The sequence below is a fragment of the Puma concolor genome, chromosome D4 (genome assembly GCF_028749965.1).
Source record: "Puma concolor isolate L17-30 chromosome D4, mPumCon1.1.hap2, whole genome shotgun sequence".
NCBI lineage: Eukaryota > Metazoa > Chordata > Mammalia > Carnivora > Felidae > Puma > Puma concolor.
Genome location: NC_141679.1, coordinates 63,392,305 through 63,411,297, shown reverse-complemented (window position 1 = coordinate 63,411,297; position 18,993 = coordinate 63,392,305). Strand labels below are relative to the sequence as shown.

The window sequence follows — 18,993 nt, the reverse complement described above, 5'->3', positions numbered from 1 at the left end:
AGATAAAAGACAACAGTCTCCTTCATATAATGTCCCTCTTCCATCAAGCATTTTTTATAAGAACATTAACATCCTCAAGTTTAGTAGAAACAATTTGATTCAAAGGAGAATTGATTTCTGCAGATGGTCCTCAAATTCTGTTGCAGCTTTGGAAACATTCTTCCCAAGTAACCAAAATGACTAGTCTAATGTGAAAAAATTAGAATTCAGTTTTGCCATAGAAAAATGTAGCAAGAGCCAAGATCTTACATTTCTGCAGAACTGGAATTGAGAAAGAATAGCAGGTCAAATTAGGGTGCCACATTAAAATATTTCTCAATTGTGTGGTAGCTCATGTAATTGTTGGCAACTATTTGCTCCCTACCCTGTGAGAGAATTACACATCTTTGTTGTTTGCCCTGATTCCTGTAAGAAGGAGCAAATCTCACTGCCCATAGTCAGACTTGGCCATGGACTTGATTGGCCAGTGAACATCAGCAGAAATGACAGTGTGCTTACTCCATGCAGGAGCTTGTTTAAGAGGTCTGCTCTTGCTTTTTAATCTCTACCTAAAGAATAGCATATCCTTGATGGAATGCTCCATTAGCCTGGATTCCAAAAGGAAGACTCATGGAAAAGAGCCATATGGAACCTAGCCTTGGCCACAGCTGCAGCTGCAGGCAACCAACAACAAAAGGGGCAAGCTTCAACCTGTGCACGGAGGACATGCATGTTATTTGCCACTGAGATTTGGGGGGTGCTTTTCATCACAGAACAGATGATTAATACAACAAACAAATCATGATGTGTTTATCCCAAGAATGGGGAGACTAGGTTTCTGTGTTCTACAAAAAGGAAAAAGAAATGAACATTTATGGAAACTTTGTTCAAGGCCAACTACTGTTCTAGGAGTTTCACAAAATTATCCACCAACCAGATGCCCAGAAAAGCCTCTTGGGTCTCATCTATGACCTCTAAGTAAGTTTCCAGAGCTGGCATTCTATTATGAGTTGCTTACTAAAGCCATTCAGAAAAGTAAGATTCACTACATAATTTACAGTCACTACATTTCCAGAGAGTAGATATCTGGCCAAGATTAATCCCTATGTTTTTTTCATAATATGACTGATGTTTTAATGTACCACCAATTATTAGCATGATTTTCAGAGAAAATCCAGTTCACTAATGTTTGAAACTTTTTATTTCAAACCCATTTTTATTTCCTATATTCACCTACTTGTTGCCTAACTACCAAAAATATTAGATTCTTTCATTTTTAAGGGCAATCTCCACTTAAATTTTAGCTTCCTTTTATACTGCCATCAATTTCATTAAGGTGCCTATAAACATAATGATAATAATGTGAATCTCACCAATAATTTATCTGTGCCAAAAGTTTGTAAGTGATAATCGAGATATCACCAAAAGATTTCAATTCATCAGAGTCTAGTATTATTAAAGATCAATACCATCACCATTAATGAGACACAGGCACTGTTCTGGGAAAGGATATATATCCAGAGTTTGATAAATGGACTTCAAACAAACAGCCGAAATAATTTATCCAGGCTAAAAGAAAGCTTTTAAAGGCTGGCAAAGTCAAATATAATATTCTAAAACAAAATTTTCCTATGCCTCTTCTGATTTGAAAAAAAAATTGTAGAGAGATACCATATACATCCTCTAGTGATGTTAATATTTTTAACCATTTTTATTCAACATTTTAACTATATGCCTGTTGGATAGAAAATATATCTATAAACGTGCCAATCTTTTTAGTTCTAGGCAAAGAATAAGATGTTGGGTGAAAATTAGAAACACAATATTAGAAAAAATATATGAAGGCTATTTTTTCCCCAAAGTACCTTACTAAAATTCACTATGAACACTCATGCACTGTTATATCTGCATATGAAATAAAGACACAGACTAGAAAATAAAAGAGGTAAGTTCAGGGAAGGGGATTATGGGTGATTTGGTTTATTTACCTTTTATTTTTATAATAATATTTTTAAACAGTTACAAATAAATGCTGCTACTAGAATCTTATTATATGTCAATTTTAATATCCTATTTATATGTTAATTTTAGTAAATCTAAGCAATCCATGCTTTTTTCAGAAAACATATACATCACAAGGAAATAAAAAAGAAAACAAAAAGCATCCATAATCCTACAAAAATTCTAAATTCTTTGAGTCTTTTGTGTCTGTGCATATTTATATGAATAGAGGAAAGAAACAAGAGTTCCACTTCAAGGAAAGAATGATGCATAGTGTCAGAACACCCATCCTGTTGAGAACAGCTAAAAGATGGACAGTGTTTTAAAATATATACTTGAGGGGCACCTGAATGGCTCAGCCGGCTGAGCGTCCATCTGACTCTTGTTTTCAGCTCAGGTCATAATCTCACAGTTCGTGAGTTTGAGCCCCGTGTCAGGCTCTATGCTGACATTGAGGAGCCTGCTTGGGATTCTTTCTCTCTCCCTCTCTCTCTACTTCTCCCCCACTAATGCTCACCTTCTCTTTCTCTCCCTCGCTCTCTCTCTCTCCCTCTCAAAATAAATAAACTTTAAAAAAAATAAAATATATATTTGAAATATACGTTGGCCTCAAAGAACTACCAAGACAGTGAGAAGAGGTGAGACAAGATTTAAGAGAAGAGGGAAACCAAGAGGGGTAATCCAGAACTTAGGGCACTTTTCCCCTTGAGGCAAACTGCCAGTTCTGAAAATGAAAACAACAAATGAGAGGCTAAGAAAGTGAGCACAATAAAATAAAAACTTGAGTACACGGCATCAGAACAAGGAGGGACTTAGTAAATAAATACCCTGTACTTTAAGTGAGATTCTGAAAGGGCTTAAGAGGAATTAGGAACAGAACAGCCCTCACAAGAACTGAAGCTCAGATTTGAATCTGGTCTCAGTTTCTGATGGGATGAGATTGATTCTGTTCAAATGAACTGTATACAAGAGCCAGAGGAAATCTTCCCAGGACAAAAAACATTACCTAGAGCCCAAAATTATCTCTAAAATTTTTCTTTTTTTTCCCCAATATATGAAATTTATTGTCAAATTGGTTTCCATACAACACCCAGTGCTCATCCCAAAAGGTGCCCTCCTCAATACCCATCACCCACCCTCCCCTCCCTCCCACCCCCCATCAACCCTCAGTTTGTTCTCAGTTTTTAACAGTCTCTTATGCTTTGGCTCTCTCCTACTCTAACCTCTTTTTTTTTTCCTTCCCCTCACCCATGGGTTTCTGTTAAGTTTCTCAGGATCCACATAAGAATGGAAATATATGGTATCTGTCTTTCTCTGTATGGCTTATTTCACTTAGCATCACACTCTCCAGTTCCATCCACGTTGCTACAAAGGGCCATATTTCTTTCTTTCTCATTGCCGTGTAGTACTCCATTGTGTATATAAACCACAATTTCTTTATCTAAAATTTTTCATAAACAATGCCTGGCCTTCAATAAACAAGAAAGAAAGAGAGAAAGAGAGAAAGAGAAAGAAAGAAAGAAAGAAAGAAAGAAAGAAAGAAAGAAAGAAAGAAAGAAAGAAAGAAAGAAAAGGGAGGGAGGGAGGGAGGGAGGGAAGGAAGGAAGGAAGGAAGGAAGGAAGGAAGGAAGGAAGGAAGAAAAGGAAAAGAAAAGAAAAGAAAAGAAAAGAAAAGAAAAGAAAAGAAAAGAAAAGAAAGATCAAGCAAGCAAGCACGGGGTACCTGGGTGGGTCAGTCAGTTAAGCATCCAAACTCTTGGTTTTGGCTTGGGTCATGATCTCACAGTTCATGGGTTCAAACTCCACCTTGGTTGGGCTCTGTGCTGACAGCTCAGAGCCCGGAGACTGCTTCAGATTCTCTGTCTCCCTCTCTCTCTGCCACTCCCCTGTTTCTCTCTCTCTCAAAAATGAATAAACATTTTTTAAAAAGGAAGAAAGCATGTAAGAGGGTAAGATTTATCTGCAAATCAACAAAAAAACACAATGGAAATAAACTCACAAGTGATACAAATATTGAAGTATCAAAGACCAGATAAACTATTATTATGTTCAATCAATAACTGATGGATAAAGATGGAGAATTTCAGAGAACTGGAAACCAGAAAATAAATCAAACAGAGTCTAAAATTAGAAAATAAAACATGGTAAATTGACAACAGGAAATTACATGCAACTGAAAAAAACAATTAGTGAAGAGGTCATCAGAGGGGAATATACACCCTGAAGCATGGAAAATCAAAATGAAAGAATTGAGAAATGATCCTAAAAGACATAAGGGATAAGGAGAAAGTGTCCAAGCATAAGAGAAAATAAAGCAGAAGGGATATTTGATGAAATAATGGCAAAACTTTTCCCCCCAAAAATGTCAAAACACCAATAAGTGCTACAATCTCCAAGAAGAGTAAATACAAAGAAAACCACACCTGAGCACACCATCGTCAGACTACTGAAAAACAAAGAGAAAGAGAAAAAGCTTCAAATCCATTGGAGGAAAAGAGATGTATTACCTTTAGAAGAACAACTGAGGCACCTGGGTGGTGTTGAACTCTTGATTTCAGCTCAGGTCATGATCTCATGGTTTGTGAGTTCAAGCACCGCATCTAACTCTGTGCTGACAGTGTGGAGACTGCTTGGGATTCTCTCTCTCCCTCTCTCTCTCCCCTGCTCGTGCTCTCTCTCTCTCTCAAAAAAAAAAAAAAAATTAAAACAACAACACTAAAACCATCAGCTGATTGTTCAACAAGAAAGGGAAAAAAAAGCAAGAAGACAATGTAATGATATCCTCAAAGTGCTAAAAACAAAACAACAAAACACCTGCCTACACAGAATTATTTATCCACCAAAAATATCCTTCAAAGTTTAAGACAAATACATTTAATACAAAAACTGAGAGGATGTGTGACTGGCACAAATGCACTCATGGAAATACAAAAGGGAGTGCTTCAAGAGAAAGAAAAATCATCCCAGAAAGAAGAACTAAGATACAGAACAGAATGCAGAACAATGGAAAGGGTAAAGTATGTCAGTACATTTAAGTAAATATTGACTAGAAAATAACAGGAACAATATCATCTGGAGTTTAAAAGATATCATTAATAACCTTGACATTAGTAGCACATAAGACATGAGGGGGTTACTCTGCCTTCTTTGCATTTCCCAGAACTAGTAAAGGTAGTACTACATACAATACTTGAATAAATATTTTATTAACAGAAAGATGGTAAGATAAAAGAACACAGACTAGTAGGACAAATAAGTATTAAGATAGCTTTATACCAAATATATAATTAATACACTGAATGTGAATATATCAAATACATAATTTTAGAAAAACTGTCAAACTATCATCACAAATAAGCAACTCAATTACATAGAAAAGATACACCATCAATAGGTGAGGTCGGGAACAAAAGGATGGAAAATCATATATGCCATGCAAACACTCACTAAAAGAAGGCTGGTATATCTTCACTACTGTAAGATACAGCAGATTTAAAGGCAAGAAACATTACTCTTCATATTACAAATTTTATCATCAATTTTTTGGATGTTTTATGATGGATGTTTTATGATGGCAAAAGCATAGATCTAAAGGGAAAACACAATGCTTAAATTTGTATGATGAATCTAAAAATACTACGTAAAGCCAAAAACTGGCAGAAATAGAAGAATAGAAAAATCCACATCATGGTTAGAGACTTTAACACATTCTTCTCAGTAACTGAGAGAAAAAGCAAATACATCATCAGTAAGGATACAGAGCAAGATTAACAAAGGACTTAGTGGACAGACAGACAACAGAACACCAACTAGTGTCAACTACACATTCTTCTCAAATACCACAGGATATTTACCAAATAATCTCAGATCTGGGGCAAAAATCAAGTTCCAACCAATTTTAGAAGATTTAAGTAACACATGTCATGTCCTGACTAACCACAGTGGAATTAAAACTAATAATTAATACCAAAAAGATAACTAAAAAATCCCCATATGTTTGGACATTAACCAATGCTGTTCTAAATAGTTCATGGGTTAAAGAAGATAATGAAAATGAGAACTATTTGAGATGAATGACAATTTTTTTAATTGCATATTCATTTTTTCCAGATGAAGAATTAATGTCACACTTAGAAGGACATTTATGGCCTTATGTGCATATCGGAAAATTGAGAAAGGCTAAAAGAAGAGGAAGAAGAGGAAGAGGAAGAGGAAGAAGAAGAAGAAGAAGAAGAAGAAGAAGAAGAAGAAAAAGGACATCAACTACAGTATCTACAGACATTAAAACAAGGAAATATTAACAACTTTATGCCAAAAAATTTGACATAATAACTTAAGTGGACTAATTCCTAGAAAAATATAACTTAGCAAAAGTATCAGAAAATCTGATAAGTCCTATAACTATTAGAGAAATTGAATACAGCTTGGTATTTTTTCCATACAGCAATATATTATAAACATTTCCTTATGTCATTAAGTATCCTTGTTCAGTGACAGAGGACATTTATTACAATATAGTTATAAGATTGGGGTTTCATTTAAGCTTTATTAATCCTTAACCATGTGACCTTTGATAAGTTATTTAACCTCTTTATACTACAATTTTTAAAACTATGACCTAATAGGTGAGACATTACATTTACTTAGTACAATGTCTTGAATCTAGTAAATGTTTGATAATGATAGCAATGAATATTGCTAATGAAAAAGGCATGGTAGCCTTTTTTCCCCTCTTACAAATGTTGCAAGAAATCCTTATCTACTTTTACACACATCCCTAATTTCCTTAGAGTAAAATCCTGGACATGAAATTAATGGATCAAGAGATTCATGACACATAGGGTCCAACTGTCCTTCAGAAAAGCTGAATCCGCTTACACTTCCATAAACAGTAAAAAAAAAAAAAAAAAAAGTACTAATTTTCCTATACCCTTGGCCACGTGGATATTATCCTTTTTTACTTTTGCCAATTTGGTAGGACAAAGTGGCTGATCAGTATTAGATTCATTTTGGATTATATTTATTATTTAGTAAGGATGAACACTTATTAGATCTATTGACATCTGAAACTGTCCCTGCATAAATGGCCATTTCATACCTTTTACCAAGGCAGAAGGAAAAAAGGAAAACTGGGGCACATCACACAGTAATGGCAGTCAAGCGGTTCCAAAGCAAATACCTGTTGGTTTTCACACGGAGGGTAAGGAGAGACAGGAGAGACAGGCCACTGCAGCTTGGCAGATGGCATGTTTAAAAAGCAAGGGAACTTACTTAGGAGGCTTGTCTTGGCTAGCTGCAAGACAGAGAGAGCTCCACACCTGCCCACCAGATTCTTAAATTTACATAGAGGTTTTAACGGGGTTCTGTCCTGTATAACACTTGATGTTCCCAACAGCACCTTACTCTCTCAAGCCTGCAGCCTTGAAAAGGGCTCCTGCTGTGGGAAGTACGGGCAGAATGTACATGCCAGGGAAAGGGGAGGGAGGGAGTGAGGAGCCTAAGATAGCCCACATCCAGCTCCAGGGTCAGCCAGCAGTCATGATGACCTTCTCCAACAATACCATCCAAAATATTTTAGATAGTGTTTCCTTTCTAGGGACCCTAAAAGTTTTTGCACGTAGGTCGCCTTCTTGACAGCCCTTCTTTCTTCCATTTTTCCTCTAGGATATTTGTAGTATTTCAGACTGACATTACAAGAGTTTGTTGCTCACCTTTTTTTTTTAATTTTTTTTTTCAACGTTTATTTATTTTTGGGACAGAGAGAGACAGAGCATGAACGGGGGAGGGGTAGAGAGAGAGGGAGACACAGAATCTGAAACAGGCTCCAGGCTCTGAGCCATCAGCCCAGAGCCTGACGCGGGGCTCGAACTCACAGACCGCGAGATCGTGACCTGGCTGAAGTCGGACGCTTAACCGACTGCGCCACCCAGGCGCCCCTGTTGCTCACCTTTTAATTCTGTTTAGGTTTATTTACTTTCATTGTCATTTAATAAGGAAAGTAATAAGGCCATGGATTTGTCTCGGCAGTTTTGGTCATATCCTGTGGGTTCTTACAGGGAGTTTTTTCATTGTCAATTTTTTTGCATCTGCAATGTATTTTTCTTAGTATCTGGATTTAGTACATAAATATAGAAGAGAAAACAAAATCAGAACAGCACAATTACCAACTCACATTATCTGTTAGGTTTTGTTTCTTGGATTAATTATAGAATATTAAACAAAGAACATAAAAACCATACCACGAGGATATTCTCAACTAGAATAACTGAGTTTTTTCCAATTCAAAGGTTTAAGAAAAAATAAGGGAGCAGGGAGGGTATATAGATTCTAAAAGGCAAAGATTATACATACTCACTGTCAGAAGTGGTATGTAGTTGAAATGATATTGCACCCATGATCAGATAATGCTTTAACATGCCAGATGTAATCCATAACACACAGGTCTCAGGAAATGAGATGCCAGGCTGCAAACACACAGCCTGTACTTGAGTCGTCCGCAATTGCAGGCAAAAAACGTATCACCACAACAAACTTCCCTGAGGTTTTACTAGGACCAGAAATTACCTTCATTATTAACAGTATATGCAGCATTGTTTATACTGTAGCATTGACAGTTTAGAAATTATTGACATTTCCAAAAGGGCCATCTAAGAAGAGATTTTGAAATCATTTGAATTGAGGACAGCCCATGGCTTCTTGTCAAATGAAGCTCCTATTAAATACAAGAAAACCCAAAACAAGGCTTGTAAGGATGCAAAACTTACTGAACTGATGCTGAGGCACTGACTGAACCAAGGTACTTATTGGAATTTTACATTAAACATTTTCAGGTGAAAGCTGCATATAAAATCTGTGCAAAATATGAGAAAAACAGACAACCCTGATTTTGCTCAATCATATATGTCAATGTTTATCAAAAAGATTGAAGTTATGGGGCGCCTGGGTGGCTCAGTCGGTTAAGCGTCCGACTTCAGCTCAGGTCACGATCTCATGGTCTGTGGGTTCGAGCCCCACATCCGGCTCTGGGCTGATGGCTCAGAGCCTGGAGCCTGCTTCCGATTCTGTGTCTCCTTCGCTCTCTGCCCCTCCCCCATTCATGCTCTGTCTCTCTCTGTCTCAAAAATAAATAAAAATGTTAAAAAAGAAAAAAAAATTTAAAAAAAAAAAAAGATTGAAGTTATGCTCCACCCAAGGGGGTACAGTATTCTTTCTTTTCCGTGGCGGATACGTTCTGAGACCCCCACTGGGTTCCTGAAACCCCCAATAGTACCAAATCCTATACATATTGTGTTTTTTCCTATACAAACATACCTATGATAGAGTTAAATTTACAAATTAGGCATAGTCAGAGACTAACAATAACTAACGATAAAATATAACACCCATAACAACATACTGTTGGGTCTCCTGGGTGGCTCAGTCGGTTAAATGTCAGACTCTCCATTTCCGCTCACGTCACTCACCATCTCACGTTTCCTGAACTGGAGCCCCACATCGGGCTCTGCACTGAGCGCACCGAGCCTGCTTGGGATTCTCTCTCTCTCTCTCTCTCTCTCTCTCTCTCTCTCTCTCTCTCTCCCCTCTCTCTCGCTCTCCTCCCTCTCTCTCACACACACACACACACAAAATAAACATTTAAAAAAAACCAATATCCTGTTACACTATACACTTAAAATATACACTTAAAACAATAAAAGTTATGTGAATGTGGTCTCTCTCTCTCTCAAAATACCTTATTGTACTTCACTCACCCTTCTTGCGATGACGTGGAGATGATAAAAAGCCCGAATGACGAGACGAAGCGCTGAAATGCCGTGAGTGACGCCGTAATTGTGACGTCATTTGATGCTACGTCAGAAGGAGGAGCATCTGCTTCCAGACCAGGGAGGAGGGCCGAACCGAGCGGAAAACCTTGGAAGGCGAAACCATGGATAAGGGGGACCACTGTAGAGTACAGCTGTAAGAGCTTGGCAAAGCAAAGCACCAAACAACAGACAAAATACACAGCTGCAAAAGGGAGATTGATTCTAGCCTCTGTTTTGGCACAAGTGACCCTGTTCCCATCAAAAGCATCACTAGAAGAGTCTGAGTCACTGGTTTTTTTTCAAATGCCACAGAGAATTTCTTTTTTTTTTTTTTTTTTTTAACGTTTCTTTTTTTGTTTATTTATTTTTGAGAGAGAGAGAGACAGAGACAGAGACAGAGCACGAGCAGGGAAGGGGCAGAGAGAGAGAGAGACACAGAATCCGAAGCAGGCTCCAGGTTCTGAGCTGTCAGCACAGAGCCTGATGCGGGACTCGAACTCACGTACCGTGAGATCATGCCCTGAGCTGAAGTCGGATTTTCAACCAACTGAGCCACCCAGGAGCCCCAAGAATTTCTTAACTGCAGCATTTTCCAAACTGACTTCCCAAAGAATCCTTATAACCCAGTGCACATTTAACATTGGCCCGGAAAACACCATTTGGTATATATTTTATAGAAGAATGTTTATTGACATGCATACATTTCCAAGTAGTCCAACACTATGTATAAGATAGTAACAATTGTGTTATTATATATTGATACATTATTTATCTAATTATTTAGATATCTAAATATATGTAAGATATATAGTATATATTTTGTTATACACACATACATAATTTCTTCATTATTCTTAGATTCCATATATGCAAATTTGTCTATTTGCCAAAATGTACTTGTAACACCAAAATTAATACTAAGGGAACTCTTGCAGTCATTCACTGACCTTCAAAAAGGGAGGAAAATCTTGAGTTGCCCAACATTTATGTTGTCAATTGAGGTCAAACAGGCGATCATGGTTTACTTAGTGCCATCTTTTTCACATTTCTGTGTCACATTTTTCACATTTTTGTTGGTGATTTTACATGGATCCCAGACATAGGGCTAAAGTGCTGTCTAGTGTTCCTAAGTGCAAGAAGGCTGTGATGTGCCTGATGCAGAAAAGCATGTATTAAACAAGCTTCATTCAGGCATTAGTTATAATGCTGCTAGCTATGAGTTCAATATTAATACACCAGCAATGATATTAAATAGTGTCCCTAAATAGAAACACATATAAAACAAGGTTATATATTGATCAGTTGACAAAAAATGTGACCAGAGGCTCATAGGAACCTAACCCTGAATCTGCCCTAGGGGCAATGATGCAGTATTCTGTTCAAAGCAAGTTTATAGAATATAACTACCAGCAGATAACAAGAATGACATACATACATACATACATACATACATACATACATACATAACAAACTTTAGGAAATTTTTTAAAATGTTTATTTTAGAGAGAGACAGACAGAGCACAAGCAGGGGAGGGGCAGAGAGAGAGAGGGAGACACAGAATCCAAAGCAGGCTCCAGGCTCTGAGCTGTTAGCACATATCCCCACATGGGGCTTGAACTCATAAACCGTGATATCAAGACCTGAGCCGAAGTCAGACACTTAAACAACTGAGCCACCCAGGTGCTCCTGGAACTTCAATCCTTTAAGCTAGAGAAATGAGCCTGAATAAGATCCATGTCTGATAGCTATTCATTTTTTCAATGAATGAATATTGGAGATAAAAGTGGTGCACAAATATGGGCATTGCCATGACTTTCTGGACATTTGTGGTCTAACAGGGAAGGGCCACCATTCATTCATATATGTTATATGATGCACAACCTGACTAGAAAATACAAATGTAACCAAATAATCACATTAATGAATTAATAATCACAGACTTAGCTAAGTGCTCTGTGAGAGAAGAATATGGTTCTCTAACAAAGAAGTCACCCATGGAGTGCCTGGGTGGCTCACTTGGGTTAAGCATCCGACTCTTGATTTCAACTCAGGGAATGATCTCACTGTTCGCGAATTCGAGCCCCATGTTGGGCTGTGCGCTGACTGTGCCAATCCTGCTTGAGATTCTCTCCCTCTCTCTTTCTCTGCCCCCGCCCTGCTCGTGCTCTCTCTCTCAAAAGTAAATATTTAAAAATATATATACATAAATAAAATTTTTAAGGAAGTCACCCAACTTAGATGGAAGGTAGGGGATGAGGAGAATATTCCAATCAGAAAACATGGCCTGGGCAAAGCCTGATAGCAGGAGGAAGCATGACATTCTGTAGAAACTGTAAGAAGGACATTGTGCCCAAATCAAAAGAAAGACAAGTGGTCCAAAATAAAACTTGAGAGTCAGGCAGGGGGTGAACCATCCAAGGCCTTGTAAGCCAAGCTACAAAATGTTGGTTTTATTCTGAGTGCAATGGGAAACCACTAATGGGGGATGATTAGATTATTTGCCTTAAAAAGTCGCCCTGGCTACAGTGCAGCCACGGTGGAAGGGGGTGGTCAAAATCAATGTGGGAAGAACAGTCAAATTATCATAACCTCCCTCAAGTGTCTCCTACAGTATAATTACAGCCTAGCAAATATATAGCTCTAAGTGTGTGGATTAGACCTTACACAGAGGGAAGAATAATAAGATCAGCAAAACAAAAGAGCTTCATATCTCTTATTCTAAAATTTATAAACCATGGGAATACTGTGACTTCTTTTCATTCCAAATATATATCTGAATTTCCTTTCAGAGGCACATTTAATCTTCTTTACTATGACTTCTCTTATTTTTCAAGAGGTACATTTGTGTCTCCATGCAAATGTATACTTCATCTTGTCATTACTCTCCTAATTGTGCAACGTCTGCTTCAGTCACTTTTTGAATGTGTGATATAAGTATTCTTATGAATACAAAGACTGCCTCCTCTGTGGGTCCCAAAAAAACTTCTGAAAATGAAGGAGGTGGCAGGGAACCTTAAGTTATACTCAGTAATTATAGGTAACCCAGAAAACTCATGATGTAAAACATCTAGCTCTTTGCTGTGGATGCTCCCCTCACTTTTTCCTGTTTGCAGATTTTTAAATACATGGTAAAAGTTGTGTTCCAAAAGTGTAAGGGATGAAGGAGAGAGAAAAAAGGAGGAGAAGCAGGAACAGGTGAAGGGAAAAGATGAGATGTTATCTCCTACCCATGTGAAGTTGTCTGGTCCTCGTCGAACCAATGACTTTAAGCAGATCATTCAAGTCTAGTGGGGAATAAGGACTGTGCATCAGATGACATGGGGACATTTTGTGTGATGATGTGATCGTGGCATGTAAAAGATATATTTAAATGCCATTATTTATTAGTGATGTATAATGAAGCATTTTTGAGTAAAATGACATGATGTCTAGGACTTGCTTTTTAATGATCTAGAAAGGGAATAAGATAAATGAAATGTGGTTGACAAAAGATGAGTAAGTTACAGAGAGGGAGGGAGGCAAACCATAAGAGATTCTTAAATGCAGAGAACAAACTGAGGATTTATGGGAGTGGGGGAGAGGGGAAAGTGGGTGATGGGCATTGAGGAGGGCATTTGTTGGGATGAGCACTGGATGTTGTATAGAAGCCAATTCGACAATAAATTATATTTTTAAAAAACACGACAGATTAGTAAATGTTGAGTCTAGGTAATAGGTACATAGGAATTCATTACACTTTTCTCTTAACTTTGGTATATTCTTTAAAACTGAGGGAAAGCAGACAGAGGCCAAATTGCAGTGGGCTGAGGAGTGACACGGAGATATTTTGTTTCCTCTGTCTCAAAGCCTTTAGTACATTTTTACAAAATGTTTCGCTTTGTTTTAATTAGCATTCAAGAAATTAAGAGAGTGACTTCTTAACTGGGAAGAGATATTATGCAGCCTCATTTCTCAGGAGACAATGGTCCGGGTACCATAGAAGGTGGCCAGTAACACAGCAGTCCCTGGTGGAACTTTGGGCACCAGCCAGAAGCCCTGCAACCCTGGAGAGGCAGACAAAGGTGATAAACAACAGCCAAGATGGATTTGTGGAACTTGCAACAATTCCTTCCAAGCCCCAGAAAGGACTTGGGGAGGTGAACCTGATAAATGAGTGCAGTTGCAGCGTTCAGCAGAATAAGTGCACAGACTCAGTATTTGGGCTTCAAAGGGAAAAGCCATGCCTTGAGGCTGGACAACTGGGGAGCAGAGAACACACACACACACACACACACACACACACACACACACACACACACACAAACGCTGACACAAAGCACTTACCTTGAGCTGTGTACTGTTCTTTATGTATACTCATTTCATCCTCTGAACAACTGTGAAGAGGTATTGTTATATAGAAATGCAGAAACCAAAGGACAACAAGGTTCTCTAATTTGCCCTCTCCAGCTAGTGAGTAGAAGATCTGGAATTCTAGCCCAGGCAATCTGACTCCAAAGTCTATGCTCTTTACATCTTTTCTATACCACTGCTTGTGCCTCTCTCTCCTTCTCTCTCTCTAAGGGAAAACAACCAGACAGACATTCACTAGTATGTTTGTGGTTGAATATTTTTTTTTCCTTTGCACTCAATCTATGTTCTAGATTTTGTGAGTTAACATGTATTACTCACATCTTTATTTTTAAAATCCATAAATATATATATATTTAATATTTTTAATGTTTATTTATTTCCAAAGGAGAGAGACAGCGTGAGTGGAGGAGAGGCAGAATGAGAGACAGAGAGAGAGAGAGAGAGAGAGCAAGAGAGAGAGAGAGAGACAGAATCTGAAGCAGGCTCCAGGCTCTGAGGTGTTACCACAGAGCCCGATGTGGGGCTCAAACTCACAAACTGCGAGATCATGATCGGAGCCAAAGTCGGACGCTCAACCGACTGAGCCACCCAGGCGCCCCCATAAATATATATTTTAAATAAGGATCTTCCTTCTTAGAAAATCCTCTAAATATTAATATGAGATTTTACTCAGATTAAGTGAAAGAAAAAAGTGACTTCTGGGAAGCATTTTTTGCTTGATGTTCATGAAAATGTGTTCCCTAAGAACGAAAAGGACTATGAGGTAGAAAATGTGACTGTTAACATGGAAAAAATGTCAGGAAAACCCTCCCATGACAGAAAATACCTCCTGACACTACAAGAGAGAAATATGGGATGAACAGAATGTGGTGAATTGCAAAACTGGCCACAAATTTTTCTACCCCAGTATCCACAGTGCTTTGCAATGGGACATTGCTCTTCCCATCAAGACCAGGAGATTGTGGGAATCTAATGCACAGCATGGTGAGTACAGTTAACAATACTATATTCTACACTTGAAAGTTGCTAAAAGAGTGGATCTTAAAAGTCCTTATCACACACACACACACACACACACACACAAATGGTAACTGTATAAGATAATAGATATGTTAACTAACCTAATTGTGGTCATCATTCCTCAATATACACATATATTAAATCATCACATCGTCACCTTAAACTTACAAAATGCTACATATCAATCATATCTCAATTAAGCTGGGGGAGGGGAGAAAGAGGTCTGCTTTTTCATCACCTTGTATCTGGGCTTGGCCACAGACGTTCATTGAGCCAACGGACATTGGCAGATGTAATATAAGCAGAGACCTGAGAAACACTTCTTCTCTGTGGTTTGCTTCTTGCTGATCCTAAAACCTTGAGATAGCATGTAAATGAACCCAAGCTAACCGACTAGAAGATGAAAAGCCAGACAGAGAAAATCATGGCTCTCTGGCTTATCACCTGCCAACCACCAAACATGTGAGTGAGGCCCACCAGCTGACCAGAGTTGCATGCCTCAGTTTCTTTATCTGTAAAATAAAGCTAATTTTGTAAGAGTTTATTGAGTCGGGTATAATAATGTATTTATAACTATACCAAGCATAATGGACATTACCAAATGTTATTATTTTAGGGAAAAATTGAGAAAGACATTGAAATGGACCAATTACCAAGTGTAATCCCATATAGCATGCCCATCCAGGTTATATCAACCTTTCATTGTCATTGAGCTACTTCACAACTCTGTAGAAAATGGGGAATAATGTAAATTATCCTTGTCCATAAAAATGCAAAATAATTGTATCTAGTGGAATATAATTGATTATTGCCTCATAGATAGACCTATCTTGATTCTATTGGTAAATCTATTCCAGCATTCCTTATTTGCCTGTATAATATGTGGTTCTTCAAATTTCCATTGGAAACAACCATAGCATCTTACTGGTTTTCTAACTAATGAGTTAAATAAAATCTTTGATACATGTTCATTGTATGTTTGTATGTGAGTCAAAATTCCCCATTTTAAAGTATCTTTTAACACTATAATTATAGTGTTTTAAAAAAAACTCTTGTGAGTCAAAAATATTGTGCCCACTTTCTTTTATATAAGAAAAAACCACAAAGGTATTCTCACACATGCAAGGGCACAGGTATACATATAAAATATAGAACACACACACCTTCATTTTAAAAAGTGCTTGAAGAAATCAGCATACTGAAACATAAATCAACATTAAGAAATTTGGAACAGGAGAGCACTGAAGTTATACATTGAAATTCCTTAAATATAAGTCATATAAATATATATGGCTAGAGGTTACAGAAATAGGAAAAACATGGTTTGAAAACAACACAATAGTTTTAAAATAAATTAAACTACAATAATCTAGGGAGGATTCTGGGGAAATGTGGTGAAAATATAACATTCTGACACCCTACCATGCCCAATTCCCTTCTTTTATTTTTTAAGATATTTTTAAGTAATCTCTACACCCAACGTGGGGCTCGAACCCACAACTCCAAGATCAAGGGTCACTTGCTCTACCAACTGAGCCAGCCAGGCACTCTACCCCACCCCCAATTCCCTTAAGTAGATTAGATGAGGAAATCCTATTCCATAACCACCTTACCATACAGAAGGGTTTCCCCTACATACCTGAAAAAGTTTCTGCAAATAAAGCGCAGTGGTGAGGAGGGTGGAGAGCCTACCTGTCGTGTTCTCCCCCAATACTCATAAACAGAATTTTCCCTTCTGGCAGCTCCTTTCTGCAGACCCTCCCACTGGGCCACATCAATGAAAATCATGTGGAAGAGAAAGAGGATCTGTAGAAAGTGTATTTTACTATTCAAAACTTGTAATTCAAAATGAATTACCATGATTCTGACTTAGCAATAGCTGAGCACTTACAAACTCATAACTAAGTGTAGGGGCCAAAATTTGCTATCCCAACATATGCCTCTTTGGCATGTGGATTATTTTAGTTTTATTATTTAAAAAAATTTTTTTTAATGTTTATTTATTTTTGAGAGAGACAGAGCACAAGTGGGGGAGGAGCAGAGAGAGAAAGAGGGAGACACAGAATCTGAAGCAGGCTCCAGGCTCCGAGCTGTCAGCACAGAGTCCCACGTGTGGCTCGAACCCACACGTGGTGAGATCGTGACCTGAGCCAAAGTTCAATGCTTAACTGACTGAGCCACCCAGGTGCCACCTAGGTTGGTTATTTTTAAAAAACAGAAGACTCAAGGAGTTTTTCTTTTTTGCCTCCCTTGTAACCACCTAAAAGAATTTAGATAGAGGACCTATTCCAGGAAGGGAGATACCACTATAGATACCTATAGTGTAACATGAAGTCGTTATGCTAGACAGGGAGGAAACTAGCAAAACCCCTTTGACCTAAATTGTCTCTATGTCCCATTGTTTCTGTATGGCCCAACAAACATATTTACCCAACATTTACTCTTTCTATTCTTTTTGTGAATTGCATTCCTTCCCTTCAAGCCTCAGGCCCCTACCCTCTTCTCCTTAATCCATAATGACATATATACCTCATTTCTCCTTTCTTTGTAATCTCATTTTTATGTGGTTTCCCCCATATATACGTAATTAAATTTCATTTTTCCTATTAAACTATCTCATGTCAATTTAATTCTTAGACCAGCTAAAAGAACTTGAAGTGTAGAAGAAAAATTTTCCTCTCCAACATAAGCCACACCATCCGTCACAAGACTATTTGTTGAATGAAAGGTAATCACAAGAATGTTTATCGAATGAAAGGTAAATAGCCACAGAGCCTTTTGTTGATATCTTGACAAATGAAATAATTAGTATAACAGTGACTTATTAGTCCTCCTACAGGAAAGTGTGCTAAGAAACTACAAAAAATTTACATCACATATGCCAATATTTTCTACTTAAAAAAAGATATAGCACACTTAAATGTATAATTCCTGAAAAGAATTAATAAATATAATTCTGACTTACATGAGTACAACTTCTTTTTTTTTTTTCAGTTTATTTATTTACTTTGAGAGACAGAGTGAGTGGGGGAGGGACAGAGAGAGAGACTCCCAGGCACTGCTGTCAGTGCAGAGCCCAATGCAGGGCTGGAACTCACCAACTGTGAGATCATGACCCAAGACAAAATCAAAAGTCAGATACTTAACCGACTGAGCCACCCAGGTGCTCCACATGGGTACAACTTCTAAGAAACCTCAGGGAATATATCATCCTCAACCAGAATATTTGCTTTTTGGAAAGAAAGATAGATCTTTCCCCCAAAAGACCAAATTACTATTTTTTTATGAAAAGTCAGCTAAATGCTAACCAGATATTAAGGCTTCTAAATGTTTACATCCTTCTAGACCAAATGTTCCCCCATTTTTGTCTTAAAGGGGCAGATAGTAAATATTTTTGCCTTGCAAAAATATGGTCTCTGTCACAACTATTCATAGTTGTGCAAAAGGCTGCCAATATGTCAACAAATGGATATGGCTGGGGTCCAATTAAATGTATTTACAAAAACAGGCAGAGAGCCAGATTTAGCCGTAGGCCATAATTTGCTGGCCTTTCCTCTAGAACTCAGTTACTGCAAAATAAAGTGTGAGAGGGGCAGGAAACATCCCCGACCCTACTTTCCCACACGAATCAGAGTTCAGCCTTCTTGTTTTCAAGAACTGCTTTCTAAATAGCACCTCAGGCAAGCAGACAAGGATCTCTCCTTTGTCTTCCTTGTTCGTATTCCTGATTGTTCCACAGACTCAGCGGAAGAAGTGAGGATGCAGAGGACATTTTCAGAGAAATCTTCTGCAATATGTGACTCAATCTCACTTCAAAGGGATCCTCTTCTGGCCCAG

At 37.9% G+C, this 18,993-nt stretch overlaps 1 long non-coding RNA gene across 1 annotated transcript in view; it reads right to left on the bottom strand.

Annotated features, from left to right (window-relative positions):
- LOC147574940 (uncharacterized) overlaps nt 1-10,043 on the bottom strand; it is an 86,388-nt gene extending 76,345 nt beyond the window's left edge. The window contains exon 1 of the long non-coding RNA XR_015243329.1: nt 9,732-10,043. This is a non-coding gene — a long non-coding RNA (uncharacterized LOC147574940). The remainder of the gene's footprint in view (nt 1-9,731) is intronic.
- Nucleotides 10,044-18,993: the final 8,950 nt, after the last annotated feature.